Source organism: Homalodisca vitripennis, chromosome 8 (genome assembly GCF_021130785.1).
Source record: "Homalodisca vitripennis isolate AUS2020 chromosome 8, UT_GWSS_2.1, whole genome shotgun sequence".
Taxonomy (NCBI): domain Eukaryota; kingdom Metazoa; phylum Arthropoda; class Insecta; order Hemiptera; family Cicadellidae; genus Homalodisca; species Homalodisca vitripennis.
In genome coordinates, this window is record NC_060214.1 from 65,133,403 (window position 1) to 65,142,172 (window position 8,770).

At 33.2% G+C, this 8,770-nt stretch overlaps 1 long non-coding RNA gene across 1 annotated transcript; it reads right to left on the reverse strand.

Annotated features, from left to right (window-relative positions):
- Positions 1-473: 473 nt before the first annotated feature.
- LOC124367139 lies at positions 474-2,936 on the reverse strand. Its single transcript, XR_006922870.1, has 2 exons — positions 2,602-2,936; positions 474-762 (listed from the first exon to the last, which is right to left on the reverse strand). It is a non-coding gene; the product is annotated as an uncharacterized LOC124367139 (long non-coding RNA).
- Positions 2,937-8,770: the final 5,834 nt, after the last annotated feature.

Consider the following 8,770-nt stretch of genomic DNA (forward strand, 5'->3'; position numbering starts at 1 on the left):
TCCATTGGAAACAAGGCCTTATGGTTTACTAATACGCAAGATTATGGCATTTTACCTTTGTAATCCATTGAAGAAATTTTAATATAAATAAATGTATCAACAAGAAATCAATCAGAAAAAGTTTGAACTTGCTCCACATAAACGTTACACGTTAACATTTTTATGAATAAAACAAACAATTGTTACTCAACAGGCACAATCCGGTTGTTTACCACTAAGCCAAATCCTTAATCACCAAAATTATAGATCGCATTTATTTTTGGGAACTTTTAGCCTCTGGAATCTCCCAATCACCAATCATTTACTGGAGCTGCAAACACTTTCGGGAGTTCTCAACTACTTAAAGTACCTGGTTTATGGGATTCTGGTAAATGGGTACATTTTTCCTCTATAATATATATAATCTCTAGAAGATCATAGATGCTCTGGAATCCCCTAATAATTATCCAGCAATTATTGTTGCAAAAACTATGTAAGCTTGCAATTCCTGGACCACCAGGTTTATTATTTAGTATCAGAGATGTGAGTACAATCAATATAAAGAAGCCATGATGTCTAGGAGATCTCAGCCTCTGAAATCTCCCAATCACCCTCCAGTAATTAGGGTTGGAAAGTCCTTACTGAGCTTGCAACTCTTTGGACCATTTAGTTTATTAGTCTGTCATAAGGATACTGTCAGCACTTATAGATTCCATATTGTCCAGTTCTTAGCCTCGTGAACTCTCACCTTTGTATCAATATTTCTCTAGGACCATCCACCCTCTGAAAGCAAACAGCTGTCTTAAATTCCTAGTTATTTGAAAACACATACGGTCTTGATAAGCTTGCTAACCAATTCTTATTACAACTTTTAATTGGATGATTTATCCCCCCAAAACCTAACATACAACACTAATTCTCTCGGCAATTATTTACTTGTTTTGATGAATTTGAATACCTACTCTCGGCTCAAAAAGTTTAGACGCCCGAATTTGATAGTTGAGCAAACTAACGATTACATCTACTTAGCAGGAATTACATTAAAATTGAACTTTAACATATTGCTCCGTTTAAACAAATGGGGCAAATAATTTACAATAACAATAATACCCAGCCATTATGAATATAACAAATAAATTTTAAAATCTCATAACCAGGAAACTTGTGATCTGATTAAGAGAACAAGACGTTTGTTTATACAAAATTAATGAATGAATGATGAATAAACAATGCCTTTATTAAAGAGGTGGAGTTAGGGCTATCAAGCCCTCTCTACCACTCAACCTCATGTTGTATACAGACAATTTACAATAGTTTATACAATTGTGGTAAATTATTAACTTATTCTTTAAATAGAAAAAACAAAAATGCTTTACCTATGCAAAATTTAATTATTTTAAAGTGAAAATCTGTATATTTAAATGAATTCTTAAAATACAAAAGAAAATCTTTATACATATTATCATGAATACAAGATGATTAAAAATGAAGAACAAGCAGCAAGAAACATTCAATCACTCTAACACATTGATTGACCACAAAACCGCAACAAGCAGCACCACCCGTCATCCCCACAGGCCCCCCTGCAGGAAGCCCCTAACCCCCGTCCCGAAACGAGCACGGTCCTCAATACATCTGATATCGTCGGGGAGAGCGTTCCAAAGGCGACAAGCTTAGACAGTAAAGGGCCTATTAAAAATTGTTGAACGATGAATTGGAATTGATAGTACCTAATGTGGCCCCCTTCTTGTAGGTCGTTCACTAATATCAGAGAAAAAGTTGAAATGGGGTTTTATACTGTTGACATATAAACAGTATATTTGGTTTTGATCATTAAATTTAGAATAGAAAGAATGTGGAATTTACGTAGTAGATGAAATTTCATGAATGACAATTGCTGAAAATATTACTTAACGCGATATTGACGTCTGAGATTAAAAATAAGTACAAGTATATTTAGATTTAAATTATTATCTTTTATTTTTGGGTGGTTAACAGAAACTCGGCATAACTCATGTTATGGAAATTTTAAGTTGCCTTGACCGTGTCATTTTGTAAACCACTATTTAAAACTCTTAATTTTTAGCACAGGTTTAATTGTACAGGTTTTATTAACTTGCCGAGAGCGAGGCCTGCGCGTTCAAACGCGCACATCGCCATATTGTCCAGGGTGATGTCGCCATGGAGAACCACTTTATCACCGCGTTTAGACAATGACAAACGAATTTCTTGGCTAGGTCGCAACCGTTTCCTTATAAGGAAGTCGGAAAGTCCTATCTCATAAATGTTAAATTTGCGTTTTTCGGTACCTGTTTTTCAGCAACTATATAAGATGGGAGCGTAACATTTTTACTCCATTTTAAGATTATTAATGTCTAAATAATTATAACTTTAAGTAAAAAGATATGTAATACTTTTTCATTTATACATTTTATAACTTTATTCTGTTTCTTGTTATATACAGTTTTTTTAATCTTTTATATTATTTTTCTATTAGGCACCTTATAGGTATTTAAACGTTATAATTATTCTATAGATCCTATGAAACAGGTACCGATAAGTGAAAAATGCGGAAAAACTAGTTTAATGGTAAAAGAATTCAATATATGTGAATATACTTACATTGGTAAGCTCTAATAGTGTTCAGATGCATAGAATGGATTGTCAGGATCTTATCCCTCCAGCTTCTTTTAAGCGGATGCTTTTGAATGACGATCCTTATTTTGCAGTTCTAAAATTTGTTTTTCAGTCTTCAGTAATTCTTTGTATGTCCATGTTTCATAGTATTTCAGCACATTCCTTCCCCGCAGGTATACCTAGTTTTTTTAAACTATTTTGTAATATTACCTTTGTTGACAGTGGCTGCAGCATCATATACATCATATACGCCAAGTTATAATGTTTTTCAGTGAAACAAAAACATTTTTTGGCACTCAAGTCCATAAAACGTTATTGAAGGACTCGTTTGGTTTCTGGCTTTTCCCACGCAGAAATGTTTTGTAGTAACTCAGGAGCTGCTGGGTCTTGAGATACCTTTTTTACTGCTTCAATAAAATTTTCAGGTAAACAAAAGAGTTTGTCCATGGTCATATGTTGTATTTTCGGCTTGGGCTCGCTGAAATTAACAACATCTTGAAGATCCTTTGTTACAGAAACCATGATTAGGTTTCTCATTTGACGGGCATACATGGAGGAAACTAGCCCAAACTCCCTCCTTCATTTGGTTTATACTCCCATTTGTATGTCTTTTTATATCTCCCCATGTTTTTAAAATGTAGTAACTTCACAAAGTCGAGCACTCAAACTTACTCACAAACACAATAATAACATTAACATTTTTCAAATGTTTACTCACAACAGCTGATAGATATTTTGCTTTTTACAACTGGTTTGCTGCTCAGAGCCAACCATTACCAACTTGACAACACAAAATCATTCTGGATTTGAAGGCTCCTACTGCACTATGGTTTATTCAAAACATAAAAACTCCCGAAAACGTGCAAACTCGTTAGACAGCGATTCATAAAAACTGCTGTAGAAATGTTTATATTTGACCGATTCAGTTGGAATTTATTTTAATTTATTTGTAATGGATTAGGTAATAATAAAACAATATAATACAAAATATACTCTTTTCATTTTTGAACATCTAACTCCCTTTAATGGACATTGTCACTGAAGTGGAAACTGATCTTTCGATCATATTGGATTTGTGAATTAAGTCGAAAATAAATTACAAAAATTTGACGAAGAAAAAAATGTTTTGCTCGGTGGGGTTCGAGTTCACGTCTCTCGATTTCTAATTGAATGTTTTTTACACAAAGAAACAAGCGAATTTCCGCAGACAAATATTTATTTTTAAGAAATTAAAAGCCAAAGTACAATACGACATTAATAGTCGGAGAACTACTTTATCGCCACGCGGTATGGAATGATATACGAATTCACCAGCTGTTTTGCGACCGTTAGTTTTTAGCGATTGTTCAGATTGTTGTCACTTATATGGAAAGACATCTGCAGATAATCTCGGATTTCAGAACTGAACCGAAGATTAATCAGTGGGAGAACCAATATATCGCTATGCGGTAGACTATATTCGAATTCTGTATACATATGTTACACCCCGTACGGCCCCTCCTAGCCCGCGGCCATAGGCCGATTCCCAGTGACCTAGTTAGTGGTAAATGCGACTCTGGCTGGAGCCGAAAAAAACTCTGTCCAGTTTTTCCGTAGCATGTCTTCATTAGTTCTATATAGTCCATGAGCTGAGGGCCAATCTCCAATCTAGTATTTTTGCAAACTATCGCCAGCCATGCTATTTCTTGCGGAGATCGAAGGAGGGTATATAAAAAAATGTAAAATATCAAACAATACTTTGTTTTGATATGTTTCAACTTAAAAGAATTATACTATATGACAATTCTCTGAAATTGATACTTTAATTATGGATGTTATCCTGGAAAAACAAGCCTGCTGTATTTCTATTTTACCCAGTACAGATCCGAAATTTCAGTTATCCTTGTAGGCCTATGCAAGTTACTGCCCAGTACTGCCAACATTTTCAAAAGAGAACGAAAAAAGTCGTGCTGTTTCACCATAACATTTGTGGTGTAATCCAACAAGGAAACTATACAAATGCACTTGGAGTGTGACAGCCATTTTGCATTTGAAGACTAATTAAAACATTATGTGGATAAATAGTTTTGAAAACGATGATAAGTAAAATTTACCCTCTATTAGATTTAAGATTCGTTTATTTTAACAAATCCTTTAGTTCTGTCAACCTGTATCTCGTTCGAGGACATAAATCCGATATACAAACGAATTTAAGGCTTTATATTCGCCTAACGGTTTATACAGCTCTAAAACACAGTTCTAATATTCAATTTATTCTAGAACAAATTACATTTTGAACTTTGGCATTCACTGAAATTCCTTAAGTATCTCAAAAGCATATGAATTGAGAAGCTCTGGCCAGGAACCGTATGTCTACTAATACTTCAGGCTAGGTCAGATAATTCGTTGGCGTGCAAAATATATTGTCCATAGATACTATACCGGCTAGTCCACACTCGTTATTCCTAAAATTACCAATATCTCCTGGACGAATAAAGATAAGACGTACACGCTTTGTTCATAATACAAGCGCCATGTTAATTGTGGTAACCGTAGATAATTTATGTGATCAACAACTACTAAATGGGTTATAACTTTTATGGTTCTTATAACATGTGATTAGTTACCGTAACTAACACGAAATGCCGTATCTTAAGAGGCATAAAAGGTAATCAAGGTCAATGACGAAATACTTTTCACCGACCGTTACTTTATGATGCAATAGCAAGTTTTCCATCAGGCAGCAAAAGCCTTTTCTTCGTTTTCACAAAATGCTCTAAATAAATTTATTTAGTTCTTAGTGTAAACAAGAAATGTACACAGTTTCACGTTTAGTATTCTAATCAGTTACTCTGAGACCCGAACCTTAAGGTCGAACTTTGTTAACACTTGCTTCTATTCCAATACTCTGAGGCCGAACCTTAAGATCGATTTCTGTTAGCTCTCGTTTCTCTTCCAAACGGATGGGAATTTTTGGTGGGTGGGGTTGAATTTTCGTTTTTCAAATCAAAAACCTTAAAAACGTAAAATAAATATTACAATATTAAAAGGTCAAAGAAACTTTTAAATTTATTTAATGTTGATCATATTTATTATAAATAAAATGTGAAATGAACTCACTGACTAAATGACAAAACAAGGAAATAATTGTTTTTAATTTATACGGCTCATTTGAAAATAATAGTAAAGTTCACTGAAAACACTCAGCTACTATCTATGGTACTGAATCGATCACAGTAATGGTTATATTTAAATGCTTTCGCTTTATTGTCGTTTGGATTTTTATAATATTCTGTAAAAGACTCCAATAAAGTTTAACCTTCAAACAATTTTGTGCTCTTTACACATTAATCGTTCATATAGTATAATTTGTTAGGTGGTTATATTTTCGTAATATAAATAACGTTTTCATGTGTAATATCAATCAACGGAAGTTTCTGGCTTGCGCACCTGGAACCAGTGTAATTGGTTGGAATCTTGTTCATTTTAAGTATGTGTATCACATACAAACTGCATGTTGATACATTGGGAGGGGTTTATTTCGAAAATATTTTTTGCAACTTTAAAACGAATGCATTTCAGAAGTTAAAACCTCATTTTTCTCCAAGACTTGGGTGTTTCTAACAAATTATTGAAGAAAGGCAGTGGCCATCGTCTGCCCTCCCGAACGCCGTATATTACTATCTGCGAGTCAGGAGGAGGGATTACAATTTCCATCAAAAAGTTTTTTCAACACATTATTATGAGATAAATTATTTTATACTAACAGCACATTGCAAAGCTGAAGTCGTAAATAAAACCAGTACCTGCAATACTCGAGATACCACAACGTAATAATCGTGGCCAGAGAAGTCTCCTCATGGCTCATGGACAGTAGAGTTATTTCAGCAGTGTGTTTCAGCTTTACAGAAATCTATTTGTATGATTTGAGAGGATTTAAAGGGTCTATAATACTAAAAAATTTCATTTTTTTCTTACTATAGAATTTTTTCCACTTGTATTTGCACAGTTTGATACCAAACATATTCAATAAAATTGTTTCTAAGCATTTTTTATGTAATTTTAAAAAGTAGTCTGCACGCCTTTTTCATGGCCAGGTTAGCTAAATGTTGTTTACGATCGTATTTACAGGCACTTTGTACTGTACTGAGTTGAATAGTAAACAGTTAGGAAAAAATTAACTTTGGTAACACCGATTATTCTGTGGCACACATTTGGACAATAGTACACAAGCATTGGCTCAACCATGTCTCCTGAAAAAGGGCCTCCATGACAAGACTCACAACGTGAATGAGGCCTTCCATAATATAGTTTGGATAATGATTCCTAAAAATGTGTTTTTGGGAGAAAAACTTTAGAAATAGGAGTGTTTGATACCATCTTGACACTTATGATAGTAATTTAGGGATATTGCAAGTTTTTAAAGAACTAGGAATTAGTGAATGTGGCATAAAAACTATTGAAGCGCTTAAAAGATTCCGATGAAATTCGTCTACAAAGCTCATCGAACAGCACAAGAAGGAACTAAAGAAGCCAGGATTGGCAGAAGAAGAAAGAGACTAGAAGTACATGAATTAGATGACATCCAATACTGCCCAGGAGGGATTTAAGATAAATATTTCTTTAGAATCAGTTACATGTTTTTGTCTTTTGCTGTTTCCCGAAAGTACACTTTTTTAGGTTTAGGTACATTTCAATGATGTTCTAATTGAGATATTGCCTTGAAATGTTTACTAAACGTGTATGTATATATAATTCACAAAATAAACTAGAATAATTAATTTATTCATAAAATAAAAATATAAAGAATTTAAACTTTTAAAATATTTAAAACGTTTGCCTTTTGAAAAAATTTTATTTTTATATTTATGTTAGCTTTGAGAGAGATCCTAGTCTGTTTCGTGTAAACATATTTAATAAACAGTAATACAAAATTTCAAAGTCACGTGTGCAATGGTTCCTGATATGTATGTTCCTAAGTTACCGATTTTAACATGGCCGAGAGAGGGCCCTTCAACCAAATTAGTTTTTAATTCATAATTCTTTTTTTAATATTGGATTCTATATAAAAATGTGTTTCACAAAACGCTTTTCAACAATCTGAATTACGAGCATTCTCTTTCTGAATAGAACCTACAATGTATCCATCACTTACCTACTACCACCAACAAAATTTATAGCATCATTTAAAGCAGAGATATGCTTGTGTGTGTTTCCAACTCTCCCAAATGCCAGATTTTCTACTGGCGGAGTTACAAACTATACCACAATTACTACATCACTGTTTACTAGACAAGAGTGTTTAAAACTCTAGAAAATCAAAGTTTGTCACTAAGAGTTGTTTCATGAACCAATTTCTTGTTTATTTCTTAGCAAGAAAATGTATAGTTTTGTATATGCAAAAGTTTTTTTACATATAAACAATTTTCTATCTGTACAAATTTTGCTTGTACTTACGTTTTGGATAATAGTATACGCGAAAATCTGTCCATTTGTTTTCTTGTACATATCTCACTCATATATTTTATGAAATTAATTATTTTAGTAATAAAACAAACGTATAATGACTGTGATATATTATAAAATAAGTATTAAGAAATCGTTAACCAATTTGACAATATTAGAGAAAAAGAAAGAAGAATACAACGAGAAGTGTTAGGTAAACAACTGTAAGTCCATGTTCTAAAACTGTTGTGACTATTTCTTAGCTAATTCTTAAGAGGCGGACACTGGGTCCACACACCCGGCTAGGGACCCTCAGTCCGACCTCACAGTACGAGGGGTTGACAAGGGATTGTACTCACACTGTAGTACTTCAACAGTGTTTCTTGATTAGAATTGTGAAAGAAAATTATAATAATCAAATGTCTCTCAGTACATAATGTGTGTCACATAGCATATATTGATTATAACTGTAGAAGAATATTGCACATTTTGTACCTCACTTGTACAAATATACAGCTGTTAATTTACAACCCCACTCCATGATACTATCCACTTTTAAACTTATCATTAGAACCATACACACTTTATTTTGAATATTAGTTCTATTTATTATGATAGCTGTTATAAATTAAATGTAAAATTATTCAGTATATTACAATCTGTTTACTAGAATATTTATGCCAGTACACCTAAAACAGTCATTGATAATGTGAGTAAAATCTTTTCAGCG